This window comes from Myotis myotis, unplaced genomic scaffold (genome assembly GCF_014108235.1).
Source record: "Myotis myotis isolate mMyoMyo1 unplaced genomic scaffold, mMyoMyo1.p scaffold_m19_p_10, whole genome shotgun sequence".
Classification (NCBI taxonomy): domain Eukaryota; kingdom Metazoa; phylum Chordata; class Mammalia; order Chiroptera; family Vespertilionidae; genus Myotis; species Myotis myotis.
Genome location: NW_023416314.1, coordinates 25844127 through 25859291, shown reverse-complemented (window position 1 = coordinate 25859291; position 15165 = coordinate 25844127). Strand labels below are relative to the sequence as shown.

The 15165-nt window shown below is 36.2% G+C and overlaps 1 pseudogene; it reads right to left on the bottom strand.

The window, feature by feature from the left end:
* Window positions 1-1308: 1308 nt before the first annotated feature.
* On the bottom strand, window positions 1309-2786 carry LOC118664153 (annotated as a pseudogene).
* Window positions 2787-15165: the final 12379 nt, after the last annotated feature.

Below are 15165 nucleotides of genomic sequence, written 5' to 3'. Positions count from 1 at the left end.
TATTATATTTTTAGACTCTATTTCATTTATTTCTACTCTGATCTTTGCTATTTCTTTTCTTTTGATAATTATTGGCTTAGTTCTTTTTCTAATTCCTTTTTTGGGGTAATTTTAAGTTATTTGAGATGTTTTCCTTATTCTTAAATAGACTTTTATTAAAAAAAAAAACTTCTCTCTTAGAATTATATTGGTATGTTTCTATTTTTGTCTCAAGGTAACTATTTGGCTTATCTTTTGACTTCTTCTTTAAACAATGGTTGTTATGAAACATATTTTTTAATCTCCACATATTTGTAAAATTTGTATTAACTAGGATACTTTTATAATAACAAATACTAAACTCCCTGGAAACCACTGGGTTATATAGTTGTCCTAATATGGGTAGAATTACAAAGTACAATCATATGTATATGACTTAAAAATATATTCCTAGAAGTGAGATTAATGGATCAAATGGAAGTTCCATTTTTAATATTTTGAGAAAACTCCATACTGTTTTCCACAGTGGCTGTACCAGTCTGCATTCTCACCAGCAGTGCAAGAGGGTTCCTTTTTATCTACATCCTTGCCAGCACTTGTAGTTTGTTGATGTGTTGATGCTAGCCATTCTGGCAGGTGTGAGATGGCACCTCATTGTCATTTTGATTTGCATCTCTCAGATGATTACTGACTTTGAGCATGTTTTCATATGTCTCTTGGCCTTCTGTATGTCCTCTTTTGAAAAGTGTCTATTTAGGTCCTTTGCCCATTTTTTTGATTGGATAATTTATCTTCCTTTTGTTAAGTTGTATGTACAAAAATAGAACCAGAGACATAGAAGCATCAAACACAGTGTCCAACCTATGATGGAAGGCGGGGGAAGAAGGGGAAAGAGATCAGCCAGAGGACTTGTATGCATGCATATGAGCATAACCAATGGACAAAGACAGGGGGGTGAGGGCATGTGCTGGGAGGTGGGAGTGGCTGGGGAAGGTCAATGAGGGGGGGAAGGAGACTCATGTAATGCTTTAAACAATAAATAATGTAAATTTAAAAAATGAAAACAAAAACTGAATGTTAATACTAGTATATGAACAATTTACACCCCTACAAACAATGTTTCGGCTTGTATATCTCAATATCATTCAACAAATGTTTATTGAGTGTTTACTATATTCCAGAGATCTTCTAAAATGGGGATTCAAGAATGAAACACACACGCACAAAACCCCTGTACTCTTACAGCTTACTTACCACATTGTGCTTTATATCTTTGTATCAACAAATAAATTCAAGAAATTAAATAAATGGAGAGGAAGCCTAAAGATTTTAACACTTGTAAGACAAAGCAGCTAATTGCAATGTGTGAACCTTATTTGGATCCTGATTCAAACAAACACAATTAAGAAAATACATTCTGAGATATTTGGAAATTTGAACAAAACTGGTTATAATATAATTATTATTAATTTTAGGTTAGATGATGGCATTGCATTTATGCTTTTTTTTTTTTTAAGAAGTGCAGCCCTGGCCAGTATGGCTCAGTTGGTTGGGAGTCATCCTGTGCACCAAATAGTTTGATTCCTGGTTAGGGCACATGCCCAGTTGTGGGTTTGAAACCCAGTCGGGGGTGTGCAGGAGGCAGTGAAGTAATGTTTTGCTCTCACATCTATGTTTCTCTCTCTCTCTCTCTCTCTCTCTCTCTCTCTCTCTCTCTCTCTCTCTCCCCCCTCCCTCCCCCTCTCTCTAAAAATCAATAATAAAAAGATACATAATAAAAATTTAATGAAATGATTTTAAGGCTAAAATTTGCTTCAATAAAATATTAGAGATAGAAGATGATGAATGTAGACATGATTCAGTAACTGCTGAAGCTGGGTAGTGATTGCTTGGGGGTTCATATTTTGTCTATTTTTATATATTAGGAAATTCTACATAATATCACTTAAAATCATAGCCAGTAATTATCATACAAAATGGTATATCATTTTTCAGTTGAATATTATTGAGGGTATATATTTTTCTTAAATTATCAGCCATTTTTACTGATGCTCTGAGGAAACATGTAGCAGATTTGTCATATGTCACTTTGCTCATAAAACTTTGTATTTTATTTATATGTCTCTATTTTTTTTTTAAGAATAAAGACCTTAATCACATGAGCTAAGATAGGAGGGCAGAGGATTTCTTTGCCTTTCCGGGCCTTGATTTTCCTCAGATAGAACTCCAGCTCCTTGCCCTGGAGCACATAGCCATGTGCTTGGCCACACTGGCCTGGTCTTGAAGCGATGCATGCAAGGAGCTTGCCCTGCTGGAACTGCTGCTCGAGAAGACTGCTGACTTTGACATTATTTTTCCTTTCATCATTTTTCTTCTGATTTTTCTTTGATTGTTTTTTTGTTTAAAATCTCTTCCTCCTCAGGAATCAGCTTGGCCCCTTCCTTGCAGCCCAGCGGCAGTGCATAGTGGGACTCGTACCGCTGTCGGTACCGTGTGCTGTCAATGAACAAGGTGCAGTTCTTTACTAGGGTTTTGGTGCGGACCAGTTCCTTGTTGGATGCTTTGTAGACGACATCAATAATCCTTGTTTTGCGGGTACAATTATCTCAGCCCCAAGAGAAGTTGTCTACGTCCAGCCTCAAGGCTGGGTACTTCTTGTTGCCTCCCCGCACTCAGACTGTGTGAATGCGGAGGGGCCGATCTTAGTGTTGGCAGCAGGGCATCCCAGCTCAAGGTTTCGCTTCTTGTGGTAGGGCTTTCCCTTGCCCCTTGTGGCACTTGTGCCAGTTGTCCTGAGAGAAACCCATAGTTTGGTGCTGGCTGGAAACAGCTACATGTCCCTGTTTTTAAAAACAATTGTAAATACTTTAGCTTCTTTTCATTATTACTCAGAGTAAAACTCAAGAATTTGTTTAGCAACCATTAAAAATGCAGCCTTGTTTTCCTGGGGCATGCTCAAATTTTATATTTCTATTATAGCCCTTCTCTGGGTATGTACTGGTAAGATTTTTGTTTTCTTAGGACTTCGAAATTATATATTTCTCAGCAAGGCGTCCAGTGAGGGGCCAATTTTCAACAACTTCTGAAGCATTATCAAATTATTTTCCCAGTTGGCCTATTGAGAAATTTCTTTTCAACAACCCAAGGATTTACACTCACAACTTTTGGAACAAATTGTTCTGACTCATTGTCTACTTCTACATGACATGTCTACTTCTACGTCTACATGACTTCTACATGACACCCTAGTGGTAGAAATGATACAAGTAAGGCATCTGAAATATACCTGTTTTCCTTTTCTTTTCCCAACTAGAAAATTTTGAACTTAGCAAAAGTTCTTTTATTCACCATATTTCAATAAAACCATAGAATACCAGGACTAAAAGATCTCCTAGTTCATGTCTTATGCTTTCTCCTAAACAAGCAGTAATTTATAAACCTGTGCCAGGCAAGATGGAGTTAATGCATGATCACTGGCGCATGCCCTTGAGAAGGAATAAGGATGGATAATGCCCTGAAAAACAAGGGGAGTGAAAAGATGGACAGCCTATGTCACTAGATTATAAAGCTAAAGCAGTGAAAAAAGGGGAATGATACAAGTGTCAGGAAACAAAATAGAAAGTATGGGAACAAGATAGGAGGGGCATTTTCTTATTTGGAATGAGGCAGGAAGGATATAAATAATTTAATTAAAATAGCTAATATATCTTCCCATTCAAAGTTTGAATTACTTTCTCTTTGTTTATCACAAACCAGGAGTAAAATGTGACAATAGAAATGTATTTCTATTATTATTATTATTATTATTATTAATACTTGAATGATGATTTAAGAGCCTAGACTTGTGTTAAAATTTGTTATCTAGTTTTTCTACCCTGCTGCTCATTACTCATAAATCATTTATAAAATTATTATGTTAATTTTGTAAATAGGCAAACAGACCGAGTGAGATAAAGCAAATTTTCTAAAGATCACAGAATAAAGGAAGCCCAGATTTAAACTTGGGAAATAGGAGTCACTCCAGAATCAGCACATGTAATTAACATGCTTTATGAAATAATTTGATAATTATACAAAAATGACCAAAAAATAATAACAAAATAGATATCTTTAACTAAATAAGTTTAGAGTAAATCAATATGTATAGAAAATAAACTATGGGTCAAGTTCTACACTGGTAAGTACTAAAACATGAATGGACCTTTGTTTTACTTAGTCGCCATAACATTTTCTGTAAGTAGATGGTGCCAGCTAATAACTATTTGGGCTCATTTGGTTATTCTTACTTTGAGTCAATAGTATCTCTACGCTCCATTCCTCTAAGAAACTACCAAATTATTTTTATTTTTTCTTCTAACTTGCTTTAAATATTTTGTGGTAAAATATTCATAACCCAAGTTTACTTTTAGCAACGTTTAGTACATTTACAGTGTTGTACAACCATCACCACTACCCAGTTTCAGAATATTTTCATCATTCCAAACGGAAACCCCATACACTTTAAGCAGTTTTCTCCTTTTCCCCTGCTCCAGTCCCTGGCAACCATTAATCTGCTTTCTGTCTCTGTGGATTTGCCTATTCTGGATATTCATATGAATAGAATCATACAACACGGGGATTTTTATGTCTGGTTTCTTTCATTTGGCCTAATGTTTTCAAGGTCCATTCATGTTTTAGTACTTAAAAATATTCCATTCCTTTTTATGGCTGAATGATATTCTAGTCTACGGATGTACCATGTTTTGTTTATGCATTCATCAATTTATGGACACTCGGTTCATTTACTTGATTTTCTTGATTTGGCTATAGTGCTGCTATGAACACTCATGTGCACGTTTTTGTTTGAACATCTGTTTTCAATTCTTTTGGGTATGTATCCAGGAGTGGAATTGCTGAAACACATGGTGATTTTGTGTGTTGAGGAATGGCCAAACTGTTTTCCACAGTGGTAGCATCATTTTACATTTCTATCAGCAAGTGTAGAAAGATTCCAGTTTGTCCGTATCCTCACGAATACATGATATTTTCCATGTTTTTGGTAGTTATTCTTAGTGAATGTAAAATATTCTCTCATGGTGGTTTTTATTTGCATTTAGCTACTAGCTAATGATGTTGATCATCTTTTCATCTGTTTGTTGACAATTTATATATTTTCTTTGGAGAAAATATCTAAAATCATTAAAGTCCTTTGCTTATGTTTTAATTGGGCTGTTGGTCCTTTGTTGTTGAGTTGTAAGAGTTCTTCATATACTCCAATATTAGAGAATTATCAGATATATGATTTGATTATATTTCTCATATTATGTGGATTGTCTTTAACTTTCTTGATAGTGTTCTTTGATGCACAAAAGTACTTAATTTTAATGTAATCTAATTCATTTTTGAGTTTGCTATAAATTCTTGATGGATTGATAATTTAATATACGTATATGCAATGTCTTCTTTGCCTCTTATAACAACATTTTTATTTAAAGTAATTTGTCTGATATTAGTATGGCCAGCCAATCCTCTTTTGGTTACTATGGGCATGAAGTATCTCTTCTGATTTTCAGTTTCAATTTACTTGTATATTTGGATTTTATGTGCATCTCTTGTAGACAGTATATAGTTGGATCATTAAACAAAATCTGCTTTCCCTGCCTTTGAATTCATTAAATGATGAATTTAACCAAATCATATTTATAGTGATTACTGATATGAGAGGACTTACTTTTGCCATTTGTTTTTATTTGCTTCTGCTGTTTCCTTTATGCCTTATATCTATTTTTGTTCACCAGTCCTTCCATTAATGCTTTTTGTGTATTTAACAGACGTTTTGTAGTGTACCATTTTGATTTCCTTCTCATTTTCTTTTCTCTTTATATTTTTAGTTATTTTTCTCACGGGTTACCACGAGTATTACAATTAACATCCTAAATTTATAAAAAGCTAGTTTTAATTAATAGAAACTTAACTCAATTAGCATACAAATTTCTGCCCATATGCAACACTGTTTCCTCCCTTACTATCACAAATTACATCTTTGTACACCATGTGCCCATTAACATGGATGTATAATTATTGTTTTATGCATTTGTCTTTTAAATCATACAGAAAAAAGGAGTTACAAACCAAAAATATAATACTGGCTTTTTAATTTAACTATATGGTTACCTTTGCTGTTATTCTTTTATTTCCTTTTTATTGAATTTTTCTTTTTATTGAATTTATTTTTAGTGACACTGATTAACAAAATTATACAGGTTTCAGGTGCACAATTCTACAACACATTATCTGTATACTGTATTGTATGTTCGCCACCCCAAGTCAAGTCTCCATTCAACATCATTTACCCACCTACACCCTTCACTTCCCCCTCTCCTAGCAATCACCATACTGTTATTCTTTATTTCTTTATGTGGGTTTGAGTTACTCTCTATTGTTCTTTTATTTTATCTTGAAGGACTAGCTTTATCATTTCTTATAGAGCAGGTATAATAGCAACAAGTACTCTGAATTTTTCCTATCTGGAATGTCTTAATTTATCTGCATTTTTGAAAAATAATTTTGTTGAACATTTAATTCTTAGTTAACAGGTTTTGCTTTTTTAGCTCTTTAAATATGTCAGCCACTGGCTTCTGCTCTCCATGGTCTCTACTGAGAATTGACTATTAATTTTATTAAATAGCCCTTGCTTCTCTCTTGATGCTTTGAAGATTCTCTTTCTGTCTTTTGAAAGTGTGACTATAATGTGTCTCAGGGTAAATCTTTTTATGTTCAGCATACATAGAGTTCATGACTTTTTTGATAGGTAGATTCATTATTTCATAAAATTTTGGAAATCTTTGAACATTATTTCTTAAAATATTCTCTCTCTCTCTCTCTCTCTCTCTCTCTCTCTCTCTCTCTCTCTCTCTCTCTTCCTATTCTTTCATCTTTCTATTCCTCAGACTGGATACTTTTAGTTGGCCTATATTTAAGTCTACTAATTCTTTGTTTTTCTTTTTTAAAAAATATATATTTGTATTGATTTCAGAGGAGGAAGGGAGAGGGAGAGAGAGAGAAACATCATTGTGAGAGAGAAAAATGCATATCCTGACTGGGAATTGAACCAGTGACCTTTCGGTGCATGGGATGGCATTCAACCAACTAATCCACACTTGCCAGGGCTGCTAATTCTTTCCTTTGCATACTCAAATCTGCTGTTGAACTCCCGAAACAGAATTTTAACTTCAGCTTTGTACTTCTCAGCTCAGAATATTTATTTGGTTCTTTTTAAATAATTTCTATTCTTTATGATATTCTCTATTTGTTATATAAATTAGTGTGCTCTGTACTTATTCTCCTGTGTTGCTTTGATTCTTTTTTTCAGTTGTTTCCTTTAACCCTTTAAATGTAATTAAGAATTGATTAAAATCTTTGTCTGTTAACTGCAATGTCTGGGTTTCTTCAAGGATGATTCCTTCCTTTCTTCCTTCCTTCCATCCTTCCTTCCTTCTTTTCTCTGTCTTGTGGTTGTTGTTTTTTTATTTGTTGTTAATAGGCTCTACTTCCCTAGTCTCAGATTTTTATTTTTTGGTTAAAACTGGGAAAATTTGAGTTTGATAATGTGATAATGCTAAAAATCAGATCCTCCTTTCCCCACCCTCACTAGTTGTGCACTGTTACTCTTTGGTTGTCTGGTGTCACCCATTTGTTAAGTAGCTGTTCCAAATTATTTTTGCAAAGACTATATTTATTTTCATATGTGGCCACTAAAGTCTCCATTCTATTAGCTTAGCACTCAGCCAATGACCTGACAGAGATTTCCTGAAACCTCTGGAGCAAAGAAAGAAAAACAAAACAAAGAAAATATATTCTCTTTTTCTTTGTAGATTGCTTTTGAGCTATGGCATTCCTTCAATGATTAGCCAAGATGCCTATAACTCTGCCTACGCCTTTTCCTCTGCCTGTCCAGTGTAGCCAGAGGCACAAGCATAGAGTTCTCTCAGGTCTTTTCTGGGCATGTATCCATCCATAGACATGCATGTGGCCCTCTAGTTCCCTGGTGGATACAGAAGCCCTTCAAAGTTCTAATTCGCCCATGTATCTTCTTCCCCAGCCTATTCTTACCAGGTCTGTCTGCTGTGTGCCCTATCTGTACTCTATCCCTTGCTGCAAGTATCTGATTTTAAATACCTTTGAAAAATGTTGCCCAAAAAGTCACTCCAACCCTGAGAGAGTTCTGAGGCAAGGGATGGGGGGGCGGGGGGGCGGGGGAGACACATAAAACCAAGCTTCTGAGCCAATTCTTCATTGATTCATGAAACTGGTAACCAAGAAATGAGGGCAAAGGGCAAATATTATTGATAACACTTTATCTATAATCATAATATTATATTCATTGGTGTTTAGATGCTACAGTCACAAGGATCCATAATTATTGAGAACCAGAGATATGTTAACTCATCGGCCCACATCATAAATGCAGGTTTCTGCCCCAATGGCTGCTGCCAATCTGGGAAATTGGAGGATGGTAGTCTGGTAAGCAAAAATGCCACAGCATTCACCAAGCTTAATCTGTAAATTTGTAATAAAAAGTACCTCATAATGGAATGATGAGCACTCAATCGACAATGCACAATTAGCTCTCAATATGACTAAGTTCAGTAAGTTTTCAGTAAGTTGATGCTGTTATTATTTTTTATTTGTTTGTTTGTTTTTTAGTTTGCTGTGGACACAGAGCAGAATGATTCTTTCTGGACACATTGGAAAACATTTTAGTATTTTTAACCATTAACATACTAAATCATGAGTTTGCAACTACTGACGCATGGCTAACCACGAATACTGGTTATTGCTGCCAACCATACCATCCTTCTATTCCCTCAATATTATACCTCGTCAGCAGGGCCAGATTTGCTTATTAATGCATTATCTACCTCATACTGAATTTTAAGGGACAAGACACCATTTTCACCTCCCAATACTTTCCCACCAGTTTTGTCAAGATGTCTGGAATATCCTTTAGGTTAGGCACTAAAGACTTGAAACAAAATAAATGTAAACTGAATAAAAGTAATTATTTACATTTTTCCCTACTCTGTCTCATCTTTTCATCGCCTATGTAGCTGTCTATTAGAGTGCTACACAGTGGTACACTCAGACATTTCTACCTTCTCCAGGCTGAATTTAAATCTAATTAGGGCTAACTGGCCTTGGCTGGTTTGGCTCAGTGGCTAGAGCATCGGCCTGCAGACTGAAGGGTCCCAGGTTTGATTTTGATTAAGGGCACATGCCCGGGTTGCAGGCTTGATCCCCAGTGTGGGGCATGCAGGAGGCAGCTGATCAGTGATTCTCTCTCATCACTGATGTTTCTATCTCTCTCTCCCTCTCCTTTCCTCTCTGATATCAATAAAAATATATTTTATAATAAATGAATGAATAAATAAATAAATAAATAAATAGATAAATAAATAGGGCTACCTGTGCTTTTCATTCCAAAGGTCCTGGGGTACATTTATTGATTAATTTTTTTAGTTTTTCAAATCAGGAAAAGAGAATTAGGAATCATTGGACAACTGAAGAAACAAATTGCAGGAAGCCAAAACTGAAAATTAGATAAGGTGCCTCCAAAGGGCCTGAAGCAATGAAACTAAAATTCTTGCTGCCATGATATGCTAGTTGTGGCAAGGTATTTCTGCATAATATTTAGAGACGTGCTCTGTAGCCAGAGGACTACAGTTGAAATTCTGGTTCCATTAATTAGGCAGTGTAGTACCCTGAACAAGTCATTTAACCTTCTGAAGCCTAGATTTTCTTATCTGCCAAGTGGGCACGATAATGGCAGTGTACCTTATAAGATTACTAGAGGCCCGATGCATGAAATTCGTGCAAGAGTAGGCCTTCCTTCCCCCGGCTGCCGGCACTGGTTTCCCTCTGGCACCAGGACCCGGGTTTCCCACTGGCCACCAGCAAGGCACCAGGGACCTGGGCTTCCCTTGCAGCCCTGGCTTCGTTCAGAAGGATTCGGTCTAATTAGCATATTATGCTTTTATTGTTAAAGATTGTGAAAAGTAATATAACATTAAAGCATTTAATTTTGTGCCTGGTATGTAGAAAATACTAAGTATCTACTGCTTAACACAGGACATAATTCAATAAATATTCATTAATAAAAATGAATGGGCTATTTATACCACAACTGATTTTTTATTTATAATATACATAGGCTCTCCCCACTTTTCAGCATCCATCAGTTAGTTATTGAACTTTGTAAACTGGCATTGAAACATTGCAACACTTCTTTGTTGTACCAATTTTTATAAACTTTTGCAGTGCAACATGTGTTATTTTTCAGAGACAAGCCAAAGATTAATTTCTCAAGGTTCTTGCTGCCTACTGTAGCAGCATTTGGAGGATCTATTTGTAATAGATGCAAAAATAAAATAGATTGGCAAATATTTTCTTTTGTTAATGTTTAAACTATGTACCAAGTTTTTGTTCCAAATCATGTAAAATAAGTTAAACTTAAACTGCATTCTATTAGCCAATATGAGTGCTTATTTCTATAAGCATAGTTATGTTGAAATGAAGTCTTAAAAAGCAAAATAAGTAAATAAATAAATAAATAAATGTAAAAAGTGGGTGGTCTTTTTATATAGCAAAATTATTATGAAGTGTAGTCAATTATTTGAGGCTTTCAGCTCTATGGAAATTTTTGTCAGGTGGTCCCATCAGCTATAAATGAAACCCCTAGAACCCAAAGTACATTCAGTTCTGCTGCCTGGAAGTTGAGTGACATCAGCTGACCTCACAGCTACCATTGTGCAAATGTCAATGACAAATCAAGTTCATTAATTTCTTGTGTCAACCACAATACTCTACTGATGTTGTTTAATGTAACTACATTTTAAACCTGAACCTCTTTATTATACTGTAAACGCAAATTCAGAATGTGGACTCTCTGTTCTCGTAAAAAGTACCACTTTTGCCTGAAGTGTATATGTAAGCATTTAAAATCCATCAACACAACTTTTAATTAGCTAATTTATCGGAGAGGGATTCTGTAAAATAATGTTCTCCCCCCTCAGGAGCGTACAAGACAGCCTCAGAGCACAATTTACATTTCTGTACATGAATCTCCTTTAGCAGCTGGGTAATACAAACCAAGCCTATTAACTACCTAAATTGCTATGGCAACTAAATATTATGCAGGTAGCTATTCTCTGGTAATGAATACACAGCATCTCTTTTTCTTTTTAAATAGTTAACAGGAATGCACAGTACTGCTGCTATCTTAATTCATGTATCACACTAATAATGCATTTCTAAAAATCTTAGACATAACAACATTATCATAATGATAATCAAGAAATGAGGGCAAAGGGTTAATATTATCCATAACACTTCGCTATCTATTATCACAATGTTATATTCATTAGGTTTTAGATGCTACAGTTTTAAGTATTTTTATGGAAAATAAATTGCCTTTTACTTTGTATACTCACAATATTTTTGTTTTAGATAGCAAGAAATATTTAAAATTAAGATATTACAAAATGCATTTCCTAAAATACATGTAAATAGATTGACTATAACTTAATATGGCATAGACTTTCTGTTCGTGCATTGGCTCAGATTACTTAAGGTTGCTTAGTTTCCTAGTAAATACACAAATTTTATTGCAGATCACTTTTACAAATGGCTATAACAATTATAACACAAATGCTATAGCTTTAGGAAAAATCTATGTAATGAATTTCTCATGTTTCCTTGATTAAAGTGTCATAAAATAATGTGTCCCAGAAATGAACCTTCAGTCAGTGAATCAAATTTTAAGTGTCATATACCAAACATAGAGTGCTAGTTACTGGGCATACAAAGACATGCTCCTTGACATTAAGTCGCTTGTGGTCAAGCAGAGGAAACAGGCTTATAAATCAGTGATGACAATTATAGCAGACAAACTTTAAAGTGGCTCCCATGATACCCACATTGGTGTGCACACCCTTGTATAATATGCTCTCCTTGAGTGTGGGCAGGGCCTGTGGATTGCTTTTAACTAGCAAAATATAAGGGTGACAGGATGTGACACATGTGATTACATCATCCTATATAATAAAAGCCTAATATGCTAAGTGTCCGGTTGTCCATTCAACCAATCAAAGCGTAATATGCTAATGATATGCTAAGGCCTCTCAACTACTTGCTTTGACGTGCACTGACCACCAAGGGCAGACAGTTGACTGGTCAACCAGTCGCTATGATGTGCACTGCCCACCAGGGGGTAGATGCTCTGACCGGTAGGTTAGCTTGCTGCTAGGGTCCGGCCGATTGGGACTGAAAGACATGGGCCAGATAAGCCCTGGAGCTTCCTGCAGCCCCTCCCTGGCTGGCCAACCTCCTGCGTCCCTCCCTGGCCCTGATCATGCACTGGTGGGGTCCCTTGGCCTGGACTGTGCCCTCTCGCAATCTGGGCTGAGGGAACTCCCCCTCCCCCCCACCTGAGTGCATGAATTTCATGCACCGGGCTTGTAGTGTTATATAAGACTCCTTCTGGCTAGTAAACTTGCTCTAGAACCTTGTTGCCTTTGCTGTCTTTGAAGAAGCAAGCAGCGTGAGTTACACAGCCACAAGGAAATGAATCAGAGCAATCAACTGAGGATTCTTAGAAGATCTTTTTCCACTGAGTCTCCTGATGAAACCTTGATTTATTTTTACATAGGCACCCAGCTTAGCTGTGCTCTGATCCTGACCCACAGAAACTGTTAGATAAATGCATGTTGTTTTAAAGTACTATATTGTGGTAATTTGTTATGCAGCATAGAAAACTAATTCAACAATTCAGTGTTAGCCTCATATACTGTTAGTGAACACAGGATATGTGCACTGAAATCACATTCTAGGATCAGGAAGCATTTCTGGAAAATGTGAATTCTTGAGTTAAAATTAGATGTATATTAACTAAAAGAGTTACAAGAAAACTTAATTTTGAGTTATATAGAAAAAAAGAGAAATAGCATTTCAAATAGAAGCAAAATGCTGTGTGAAGTAAGAGATGCAGGTATGTGACATTGTTGAACTGTACATTTTTGTAATATGGTTAACATGATGGTATATATTTTAAATAATAATGCAAAATAAGAGGTAATCAGAGACCAGTATTTATATAGGATTTTCTTTTTCTTTGCTTCCTTTTTTTAAATAAATTATCACCCCAGAATATTTTCCCATTGATTTTTAGAAAGAGTAGAAGGGAGAGAGAGAGAGACAGAAAAACATCAATGTGAGAGACACATTGATTGGTTGCCTCCTGCATGCACTCAAACCAGGTCCAGGAACCTGCAACCAAGGTACGTGCCCTTTACTGGTAATCGAACCCGGGACCCTTCAGTCTGCGGGCCAACGCTCTATCCACTGAAACAAACCAGCTAGGGCTATCTAGGATTTTCTATCTTGTGAAAGTTTCAAATTTATATGATGGGAAACCTTTAATATAATTTATCTAGGGAAGACATTATCAAATGTATGTGCAAAATTGATATAACTTAGAGGAGTTAATAAACAATGAGTCAAAAGCCAATTCTAGTTTTAAGAATAAAGATTACAAGAATAAGAAGCAATTGGCTCCTCTCTCCTTCTTGTCCATCGTGCCTTTTAAGTACTTCTATAAGACCTCACCTTCTTATGTCAAGTCTGTTTACCTGACTGTCTAAGATACTATCAGTTTCCTATGGGCAACAACTATGTTTTACTTCTGTTTCCCCAGAGGTACATGATTTATATTACTACAAGGCAAATTATTATTGGCTTAATAGACCACTTAGGCATGTTTCTTGTGAAGTTGAGAGTAAGTTTAAATTTAGAATGAGAGAGATATCAAATTAAAGGACAAGACTTTCTACTTCAGAAATATGCCTAAAGCATATCTGAAATAAATTGTTATATAGTAGATTTTGCTGCTTTCTACAAGCCTATAATGTAATATGTATGCTATTTTTATAGGATTATCTTATATGATAAAACCCTAATATGCAAATCAACCGAACAGTGGAATGACCAGTTGCTCCCACAGGGGGGCACCACTCAATGCAGGAGCTGCCCCCTGGTGGTCAGTGCACTCCCACAGGGGGGCGCTGCTCAGCCAGAAGCCGGGCTCACAGCTGGTGAGCACAGTGGCGGTGGCAGAAGCCTCTCCCGCCTCCAATGCAGAGCTAAGGACCCATTGGGCATGTTCGACTGCCGGCTTAGGCTAGCTCCCTGCAGGGTCCCGGGCTGTGAGAGGGTGCAGACTGGTCTGAAGAATGCCCCCTTCCCACTCCAGTGCACAATTGTCATGCACTGGGCCTCTAGTATAAAATATTGAGAATGAAAAAAAGGCAGTGCTATCCACTAAGGAATTTAAAGCAGGTGTTTCAACAAGCTTTGCAGTTCATGGTAGGCTGTAATGAAATCAGGAAAGTGGGATTAGAACAATAATTAGCAAGTAGATTTTTTTGAATTAAATTTGTATTTTAGACTTTTGGGAAGCTTTTGTGATGTATTGAGCCTTACCCTACTTTGAGTCATGCTAAAACGATCTTAGAAAATTTACATGATAAGCCATCATCCTTCCTTTATTCCCTTTCTTTGCGACTCCATTATTATATTCCACTTTTTTCCCCCCTCACATCTGAATTATTGTGTCAAAACTAGACTAATGTAGAAAGAGAATGGATTTTAAGTCAAACACCTAATAACTGGAGTCTAGCCTCTAAACCTTTGTCAAATAGGCTAATTTACTTTGAGTCTCTTTTCTTTTTCTCTTTCTTTTTAAAAAATATATTTTAATTGATTTCAGAGAGGGAGGGGAGAGAGAGAGAAGAGAGAAAGAGAGAGAGAGAGAGAGAGAGAGAGAGAGAGAGAGAGAGAGAGAGAAACATCAATGATGAGAAATAATTATTAATTGGCTGCCTCCTACACACCTCACACAGGGGATCGAGCCCACAATCTGGGCATATGCCCTGACCGGGAAACAAACCATGATTTCCTGGTTTATAGGTTGACACTCAACCACTGAGCCACGCTAGTCAGGCAAATCTCCTTTTTTAAAAAAAATATATTTTATTGATTTTTTACAGAGAGGAAGGGAGAGAGATAGAGAGTTAGAAACATCGATGAGAGAGAAACATCGATCAGCTGCCTCCTGCACACCCCCTACTGGGGATATGCCCACAACCCAGGTAC